Genomic DNA, 10,242 nt, shown 5'->3' with positions numbered 1-10,242 from the left:
AGATGGTGGACATGGGGTCTGTAAAGCTAGGAGATGACAGGCCTTGCAGATTCTTGGCATTGGTACAGTCACAATGAAGACAGAATCTGGCATCACGTTTGATCTCAAAGATGTGAGGTACATCCCTGATCTTAAGAGAAGTTTATTATCTCTTGGTACTTTAGAGAAGATGGGATATCATGTTAGTCTTAGAGAAGGAAAGGCCAGGGTTATAAAAGGGTCTATGGTGGTGCTCAGTGGTACTAGAATCAAGAACAACATTTACATGTTGATTGTAAAGTTGTTGATGGGTTGCTGTGTGGCAAGTGAAGAAGGTGATGATGAAGCTGAAGTGGCATAAAAGACTTGGTCATATAAGTCAACAAGGCCTGATTGAGTTGTCCAAACAACAAGTTCTTGGTGATCTAAAGAACTGTGATATAAGCTTTTGTGAAAGCTGTGTTTTGGGCAAACAAAAAGAGTGAAGTTCAGCAAAGGAAAACATAGTTCTAAGGGAGTCTTGACTATGTTCACTCTGATCTGTGGGGGCCTGCAAGAACAGAAACCTTGGGAGGTGGTAGGTACTTTCTTCCATCATAGATGATTACTCAAGAAGAGTGTGGTGTTTATGTGCTTAAACACAAGAGTGATACTTTCAAGAAGTTTCAAGAATGGAAAGTATTGGTGGAAAATCAAACTCAGAAGAAAGTGAAGAAACTCAGAACAGATAATGGGCTGGAGTTTTGTAATCATGAGTTTGATAAATTTTGCAAAGAAAATGGTATTGCCAGACACTTAACCATTCCTGGTACTCCACAACAGAATGGTTTGGCTGAAAGATGAACAGAACTTTGTTAGAAAGAGTGAGGTGTATGTTGGCAACCTCAGGAATGCCAAAGAAGTTCTGGGGAGAAGCTGTATCCACTGCAGCTTATTTGATCAATAGATGTCCTTCATCAGCAATTCAGATGAAGACACCTATGGAGATGTGGTCTGGTACTAAACCTGAGTATGAAGATTTAAAAGTTTTTGGGTCTTTGGTGTATTCTCATGTGAGTGATGATAAGTTGGATCCAAGATCTCAAAAGTGTGTAATGTTGGGATATACTGAAGGTGTAAGGGATACAGGCTTTGGAGGTTGCAAAATCCAAAGGTGATAGTGAGCAGAAATGTTCAGTGCAGGGAGAATGTCCTGTACAAAGATGTTATGGAGACAATAAACAGAAGTGTATCCAAGAAAGATGATCTTCAGTTTGAGGTGGAGCCAGTGTTAAACAGACCAAAGGTGAATGTTGAAAGGTCTGGTGCAACTCAGGGTGAAACAAGTCAAAGTGGAAGTTCTGGTGTAAGTCAGGATGAGACAAGTCAAAGTGTACCAAATTTGGAGGATTACATTTTGGTGAGAGACAGGTCAAAAGAGGAAAGCTGTGAAACCACTGAGGTACAGAGATCAAGAAGATATTTCTGCAGTCGCTTTTGTAGCAGCAGAGAATGAAAGCATCTATGAACCTCTAACTTTGAAGAAGCTGTTAATTCAGAAGATAGTCAAAAGTGGTATAAAGCAATGGATGAAGAATGGAGTCTCTGTACAAGAATGGTACGTGGGAGTTGGTAAACAAGCCAAAAGACCAGAAGTTGGTGTCTTGCAAGTGGATCTACAAAATTAAAGAAGGTGTCAAACCAGGAGAAGGTCCAAGATACAAAGCAAGACTGGTGGCTAAGGGATTTACTCAAAAGGCAGGTGTTGATTATAATGAGATCTTTTCTCCTGTAGTCAAACATGTCTCAATTAGAGTTATATTGTCATTGGTTGCATCATTAGATCTGGAGTTGGAACATGGATGTGAAAACTGCATTTTTGCATGGTAATTTGGAGGAGAAGATCTATATGGCACAACCAAAGGGATATGAAGTCAAAGGCCAAGAAGATAAGGCATGTTTACTGAAGAGGTCCTTGTATGGACTGAAAGTCTCCCAGACAGTGGTACAAAAGATTTGATGAATACATTGTGGGCAGTGGTTTCAGCAGAAGTCCTTATCACAGTTGTGTGTATCATAGGGAGTATGACAGGGGTAAATTTGTCTATTTACTCTTGTATGTTGATGATATGCTGATAGCTTGTGAAAGCAAAAGCCAAATAGAAGAAACCAAACACTGTTGATGAGAGAGTTTGAAATGAAGGATTTGGGGAAAGCCAGGAAGATACTTGGTATGGAAATCCACAGAAACAGGGCAGAAAAGGTGTTAACACTGTCTCAATCTTCTTATATTGAGAAAGTGTTGAAGAATTATGGAATGGGAGAGTGTAAGCCTGTTACAACTCCTTTGCAGCTCATTTTAATTTGTCAAAGAAAGATTGTCCTCAAACAGATGAAGAGGAAGAATACATGAGCAAAGTTCCATATGCAAACACTGTTGGGAGTCTGATGTATCTCATGGTCTGCACAAGACCTGATATTGCATATGCTGTTAGTGTGGTGAGCAGGTATATGGCAAATCCTGGTAAAAATCATTGGGCAGCAGTGAAGTGGATTCTCAGGTATTTGGCTGGTACAAAGAAACTTGGTTTAAAGTTTGAAATCATGCTGAGAAGGAGAACATGGTCAGTGGTTATGTTGATTCAGATTATGCAAAAGACAAAGATAATGGCAGATCAATAACTGGTTATGTGTTCTCAGTCATGGGAATGTGGTGAGCTGGAAGTCTCAGTTGCAGCATGTTGTGGCACTATCCACAACTGAGGCTGAATTCATATCTTTAACTGAAGGGGTAAAAGAGTCTTTATGGTTAAAGGGTATGGTTGCTGATCTGGGAATCGGTTGGATGGTGTGGAGGTGAATTGTGATAATGAAGGTGCTGTTCAGTTGTCAAAGAACAGTGTATTTCATGAGAGAACCAAACACATCAATGTGAAGATGTTTTGGATCAGAGATGTGGTGACTTCTAAAGAAGTGGTGGTCAAGTGGGTTGGAACAGATATTAACCCAGCTGATGTGATGACCAAGGCTTTGCCAGGTGCAAAGTTTACATTTTGTTTAACTCATTAAGTTTAGGTTAAACTGAATTGTTACTTAGGTGGAGATTGTTGAGAAAAGTAACATTTCAGTTGTAACCACTGATGAGTATGAATAAATAAGCAAACCACTGTTTGAGACTAAACAAGACAAACAGCTGATGGCATTCTAAGCACTGCTTGTGTTCAAACACTGATGGTAGTTAACAGCTGATAGCAACAACTGATGACAGTAAACAGCTGCTGCTGAAATAAGCAGTATATAGTGAATCAGTGGTTTAACATGCTGTTGTGTAGTAAGTCAGTGGTTGAGGTGTTGAAGAGCAGTTGCTTAGATATAAGGTCTGATACTTACATTCTTGTAAGTTCAGGGGATGTTTGTGGAAATTCTTACAACGGATAGTTGTAACTGAATTTGAGCATTTAGTATAAATAGGGGTTTGCAGTAGTTTGTAGATACTTCATTATTTTGAAGTTCTTTGTAATTTTCTTGTAATTCATTTCTATATTCAATAAGATTCAATCGTTAATCGTTGATTCTCTGGGTCAATTTCTCAGTTGTTTTTTCTAACAATGTAACTTTCATAAAAGTACTCTGTGGTAGGGCATATGAATAAGCGGCTTGTCTTATATGGCGCAATGATACGATTTCCCCATCTTAGTACTTCTATGTTAAACCTTTCTTTTGTTGCAATTTCCGAGCTGAGCTCCCTTAAAACATCATGGACAGAGAAAGTCTTGATGGCACGGTCGAACTTTCTATCCTGAACACCTACAAGATTTCTGTCGACTAGTTCCATCAGGTAATCTTTTGCAGTTTCCTCTAGGCTTTGGTTTTCGAATTCTTGTATAAATCCTTCAGCAATCCATAACCAAATCAACCTTGCTACATGAAACTATAGTCTTCTGGAAAGCCTCCTAGATAAAGAAAGCAGTTTCTCAGTGAGAAGGTAGATGGTTCAAACTCAAAGCCAGCGTTTCCATGTGCCCTTTGAAGATTAATGAACTGCCACTCTGGGAAATTCTTTCCCATGATTCTTTGATTACTGGTTTTTTTGCTAGAACTCCTGCTATGACAACCACAGCAAGTGGCAATCCACGACAGTTTCTTGCAATTTGCATTCCAGGTCCAGTTAACGAGTCTGGGAAATCGTGGCCATGGAACACCTTCTTATGCAGCAACTCCCAGCTTTCTTCATCTGTCAAACATCTTAAATGATGGATGAAACCATATGGGTTTGCATGTAAAGCAACTTTTTTGTGGCGACTGGTGAGCAGAAGTCGACTTCCGTTATTATGGTTGGGAAACACAACTTTCAGGTCATCCCAAGCCTCTGTGTTCCAGATATCGTCAATGACAACTAAATATCTTTGGCACATAAGAGACTTGTGCAACTTTTCTCGAAGATGAGAGTAAAGATGCCTTTTATCAAGGTCTATTTTAACTCCAATAGATACCAATAATCGATTTAACAGATAGGTTTTCTCATATGTTTGAGAAACAGTGACCCACCCACGTATCCTGAAATGATAACAAACAAAACTATCAGTGAAGACTCTGGTAGCAAGGGTAGTCTTACCTAATCCTCCCATTCCAACAATAGAGACGATATCCAGCTTGCTCGTATCTTCGGCAAGTTTGTCTCGTATGAGATCAACTTCACGATCAAGACCCACTATGATTTCATCCAATAGGCTGTTCGATCCTAGTGAATTTCTGGAGGAGGAAGTAGCACCAGCAGCGGCAGATTGGGCTTTCGGTTTGTCGGTTCTTAGATGTGGTTCCATCTTCATGTTATGGAGGATACTAAAGTACTCCTCCTTGATAGACTTGATTGATCTCATAACATCCACAGTCATTGCACAAACAGATTGGTTTTTCCGTTTGTCGGTTCTTGGATGGAAGTCAATGATATGTAACATTTGAATAAATATTCGGTTTTTGGAATTGGAATGTGTATGGAGCACAATAAGATCCCTAGTACAAAAAAGACAAGCTAATATGACGTTTTTACAACCAAATATGACGGTTTAGGAAGCGACATAAAACATAGCGTCATTTTTTATCATTGACCTTTTAAGACGGTTACATCCGTCATTTTTTAATCCTAATAAGGCGGTTTTGTGGTGTAGCTAAGACCGTCATTTTCAAGCCTAATAAGGCGGTTTTGGTGTAGCTAATAAGACGGTTTTATTGATTAGATGTGTTGCCTAATAAGACGGTTGCTGTCAAACATATATTTCACTAGATCCATTAATTTGATTAATTCACCATTTTATTAAATTCAATTCATTTTATTCGGAATCATATAAAAAAATAACAAATAAAAGCAATATAACAAACAATGAACCATGTTATAAATAGCTAAAGCATCCATGTTAACCCATTAGTCTAAACATTCAATTTAACATAGAAAAACATCCTATCATTCAGTTTAGCACAAATAAAATCAACCATCCAAAAAACTCCTTGACTTTGTGCAACCTCCTTTATCCACCCCAATAACCACAAAGCTCTCAACAGCACTCACTGGCTTAAATTCCTTTGCCACTGATCAAAACACATAGAAAAATGTCTATTAGCTACCATTAAAAATTAAAATCAAGCAAGATCCCCTTGTTGGAATCAGGAGGAAATTGAAATGCATAAGTCATGCCAACTAGAGTCAACATTGATACAAAGCCCTTTGGTGCTCCTAAGAACCCCTAATAATATATATGATCTATGTTGTCAAAAGCCCTTTGGCACGCCTAGGCCATTGGGTCAAATGAGCGAACAAGTCAAAGTGACTTAACCATCCGTGTAATAACTGATAAAATATTGAATATAACGATTGTGTTCCAAGGCTCACTCGAGTGTCAACAAATATTTATAAAAATAAAAAAGAATTAATTATAAAAGAGTAGCATACTATACTTACCTCCATTCATCCTTGTCGTCCTTCCCGCCACCAAAACTGAAATAGACGCCTTTAAAGTACACTCTACAAACTCGTCAATTTCACTTTGACGAACCATTGAGGTTTTATTTTCCAGCTAAAATATAAAGATAGATAAAAATTAGATTACAATTTAGTATACATTGTAGTTAAACAAACCATTGACCGGCTCGGTAAGTTTACCAAAAGTAACATGCTTGGTTGTATTCTGAGAAAATTGTTTATCAGCGAGCTAGATTAACCAATAACGATACTATTAGTAAACACACACAATTATATACAAATAATGTGTTTACCAATCAATTAAAAGCCTCCTCCTCTTGTAATGCATACGAGTATATTTGATACCCGATTCTTTCATCTGGAATCGTTTGTTGTTGGTGAGCAGATGTTGTCTCAAACAACATTAGCAAAACAGATTGTTTTTTTATAAAAATAATGATATATATTAAAAACGACTTGCAGCCTATAAAGTGTACCCATAGAATGGTGAGATGGTTCTACACTTTGAGGAGAATCTTTGTTTAAACTCTGTGGGTTGAAAAAAATATTAGTATATTAATAAATGATATAATTATACAATTATTATTTATATAAGTATACCTTTATTGATTTAACAGACCAGTAAATAAAGCATTCTTTTGCATCTTCCAAACAGTCTACTACATGAATCAGGCAAGAGACGATTCAATCCGCAAACCTTCTTCAACTCTATCTACTTGAACTTTGACAAAACCATCTATCATCAGGCAATTATGCATAATTCTCTCAGTAGTAGGATAAACACAGCCTATACCCCTAACCGTAGGAGCACCTTGTCTATCAGGACATAGAAGTTCACATCTTTGAATAAACTGCAAACGGTAGTTTTTAGTTAATATATTTTTAAAAATAATAAACAAACTTTGACAGTATGTTACCAAGATTTCTGGTAGTTCGCTGTACAAACTATCGAATGCACCAGGGCTTTCCCTAACGTTGTCTGAGTCTTTACAACCTCGCTCTTCTTTCTCTTTGTTTTTAATTCCAAAAATAAGTGTTGGTGCACTTGTGTCTGTACTTTGTCTGTATTCGGTCTGTATGTAAACGATGTCCTTGTCAGTCCTGTAAGTTGACAAAGTCAACCGTCCTCCTGGTTTGACTTAGTCAACAGTTGAAAGATGTACTGTGTCGAAGGATAAGAGGTCGAAGGATAATGTGGATCCTTCGACCTCATCGAAAGATATGGTTCGAATCATAGACCTCGAAAGGTAATCTTCGAGGTCCTTGATGATCTTTCGAATACTTGGTCTTCGATAGATGATCCTTCGGACCATCTATCAGATCCTTCGATCAGACATGCTAGGCTGGGTATATATATACCCATGCAGTGTTGAGTTTTAGACAGAGATGCACACAGACAGAACACACACATCCGAGAGATATTGTTGAGAGCATTCTGTCCAGAAAACACACACACACTTTGAGAGTTTACAAGTTAGGTTTGTAAACATTGTGCTTGTAACCGAAACCTTCATTTGCATTAATACAAGTTGTGTTAATCGGTGAACCCGTGTGTGCTGTGTTCATACTTGTTTAATCCCGGTTTGCTTGCTAGCTTGGATTCCGCACTCGCTAGTGAGTTAGTATAACAAGGTTTGAGGTTCGTCATCCACCGGATAGGACCTACAAGTGGTATCAGAGCTTGGCTCTTTACCTTGTTTAAAACCGGGTTTTTCAAGTTCTTTGGTGTGTTTGGACACTTGGTTTAGCACCCGTTTTTGGTAGTTTCTGCATAAAAACGGCTTCTAAACCTTTCGGGAGTGTTCAGGGTCGGTTTGGGTAAACATAAAATTTGTTTTGTGAAACTTTGTATTTTCCGGCCACTTTTCCGATCATATCTCCGGTGACTGGTTGAGGATAAGGTTTGCTTATTTGGTAAACTTTTTGAAAGTCAAAAAGTTGGTGAAGATCTGTGTGCAGAACATACCTTTCTGCCGAAAGTACTTCACCAACCCATCACCTTTTTCACCAACCTATCACATCAACGTCAGTTGTGTCAGAATCTCTCGAAAGATATCTTTCGACTTCGAAAGACCATCTTTCGATCAAGGAAGGCTCGAAAGATCATCATCCTTCGACCCATCCTTCGAAGTCTGAAACATATCTTTCGATAAAGGAATCTTTTCGAAAGATAAGTGTCCGAAAGATAGGGATTTATCTCGAAAGATAAGGATCTTTCAAGTGTGAATCTTTCGAGATTTTGAATCTTTCGAAGCCAGTGCTCAAAAGTCAACAGTGATCCTTCGAACACTGTTGATCATTCGAACAAGTGTGATCTTTCGAAAGTCAGCTATACGAAAGATAAGGATATTTAACTCGAAAGATAAGGATCTTTCAAAGGAGAATCCTTCGAGTTCTTGAATCTTTCGACATCATTGTTCGAGATTCAACAGTAATCTTTCGAATACTGTTGATCCTTCGAACAAGTGATTGATCTTTCGATTGTGGACAGTTTATTGTTAACAAGTTTCTGTGATTTCAGATCTTTCGGAACAGGATCTTTCGGCCGTGATATCTTTCGGTTTACTCACTTAGCATTTATTTTGCTTATCTATCATGAATCCGAGTTGGTGGAATCCTGCTCCAGATAATGGTGAATATACAAGATCAAATGTCACTCCCTCATGGTGGGGTACATCGGCTCCAGACGATGGAAAATACACGAATACAAGGTCATCTCCTTTATGGGCCGAGTCGCCGGTATCGACATCTTCTCAGGGAAATCAATGGGCTTTGGTATCGAATCAAACTCCAAGCATTCAAAGTATTCTACTAAGCGAAAGTGAAACAGGAAGTTTGAATCGACCTCCAAAGTTGATGCATTTGAATGAATATCCAGGATGGGTTGAGAGGTTTAAAACGTATGTTCTTGGTCAAAATACCGAACTGTGGATACGTTTCACCACAGATTTCGATCAAGCCATAGAGGTTGCTGCTTCAGATTCTGCTACGTTTGCTGATCTTCCAGAAGATAAAAAGAAAACGTATGATCTGGAAAAGAAGGCATATGCCATTCTTACTCAGGCGTTGAGCAAGGATATCTACCATCAGTTCGTCAGCTTCAAGACAACAAAGAAGTTGTGGGACGGATTGAAAAACAGAGGAGTGGGAAATGCAGCAACACGTCAAATGCGTCATGATCTTCTCAAGAAAGAATTTGAAGGTTTCACTTGTATGGATAAGGAGTCCTTGGGAGATATGACAAGCCGATTTTATCATCTGCTTACAGAATTGGATAATTATAGTGTAGTGACAACTCAAGCTGAAGTTGTGAAGAAGTTTGCTGATGCTTTGCCTCCTCAATGGAGTAGTTTCTTGGAAATCCTGAAGTACAACGGAGTGTTGAGAACCACTAATATCAACGAATTCGTTCAACTTTTGGAAAACAAGGATCAGGAGGAAACATTGAAGGCGAAGAGAGTTCCATTGCCACAGAATCCAGAAATGTACTGTGGAACTTCCAATTCTTCGGCTGCAAGAACCGGTTCACATGCTCCACTTCAAACAGCGTTTGTCACAAGCACAGATTGTTTTGGCAACCCAATCCAAGTTCCTGTTAAGCCACCTCCCACCACAGACATGTATGGAAATCCAATCCAACCACCTCCACCTCCTCCTGCTCAACAACAACAACGTGCATGTTATGGAGGAACATCATCTGCTGGTCAACAATCAAAGTCAAGTACAGTACAGCTCGACACGTCAAGCTTCTCTAAAATCAGTGTAGAAGTAGCTAAGGAACACATGGAGCTGCTTAACACTGTAGTGAGCGCGTACTGTGGGTTGATAGAAGGTCAGATTGGCAACATTAATCTGACACAAGAAGATTACAGGCAGATTGATAAAGAGGAGATGGACTTGATGGACATCAAGTGGGCCTTTGCGAGTGCTGTGAGAAGAGCAAAGGATTGGATGGAGAGTACTGGAAGAACCAGCTTGGAAAGTAAGCGAGACACCAAGTATGGGTTCGATAAGCAAGCTGTAAAGTGCTTCAACTGTGGTGAACGGGGTCACTTTAAACGGGAATGCACAAAGCCAGCCCAGCACGGGAATCAAAACCCCTTCAGAAACCAAGGCAACCGGCAGAACAGGAACAATGATCGTACCATGGTACCCGTCAACAACCAAACCAACCGGGCACTTGCGGTTCAGGTGGATGAAGGTTGTGACTGGTCAATCCAGTTGGGTGGTGATGCTCCCGATGGAACAGCATGTTTTGCTCAGATTGTGAAGGAGCTAGTTCACACCAGTGGTGGAGAATCTTCTGC

At 39.2% G+C, this 10,242-nt stretch overlaps 1 long non-coding RNA gene across 1 annotated transcript; it reads right to left on the bottom strand.

Annotated features, from left to right (window-relative positions):
* Positions 1-6,117: 6,117 nt before the first annotated feature.
* On the bottom strand, positions 6,118-6,625 carry LOC118486718. The gene is made up of 3 exons (XR_004879640.1): positions 6,536-6,625; positions 6,412-6,463; positions 6,118-6,164 (listed from the first exon to the last, which is right to left on the bottom strand). It is a non-coding gene; the product is annotated as an uncharacterized LOC118486718 (long non-coding RNA).
* Positions 6,626-10,242: the final 3,617 nt, after the last annotated feature.

The sequence above is a fragment of the Helianthus annuus genome, chromosome 14 (genome assembly GCF_002127325.2).
Source record: "Helianthus annuus cultivar XRQ/B chromosome 14, HanXRQr2.0-SUNRISE, whole genome shotgun sequence".
Classification (NCBI taxonomy): domain Eukaryota; kingdom Viridiplantae; phylum Streptophyta; class Magnoliopsida; order Asterales; family Asteraceae; genus Helianthus; species Helianthus annuus.
The sequence above is the reverse complement of the archived record's forward strand: the minus strand, read 5'-3'. Positions and strand labels throughout refer to the sequence as shown.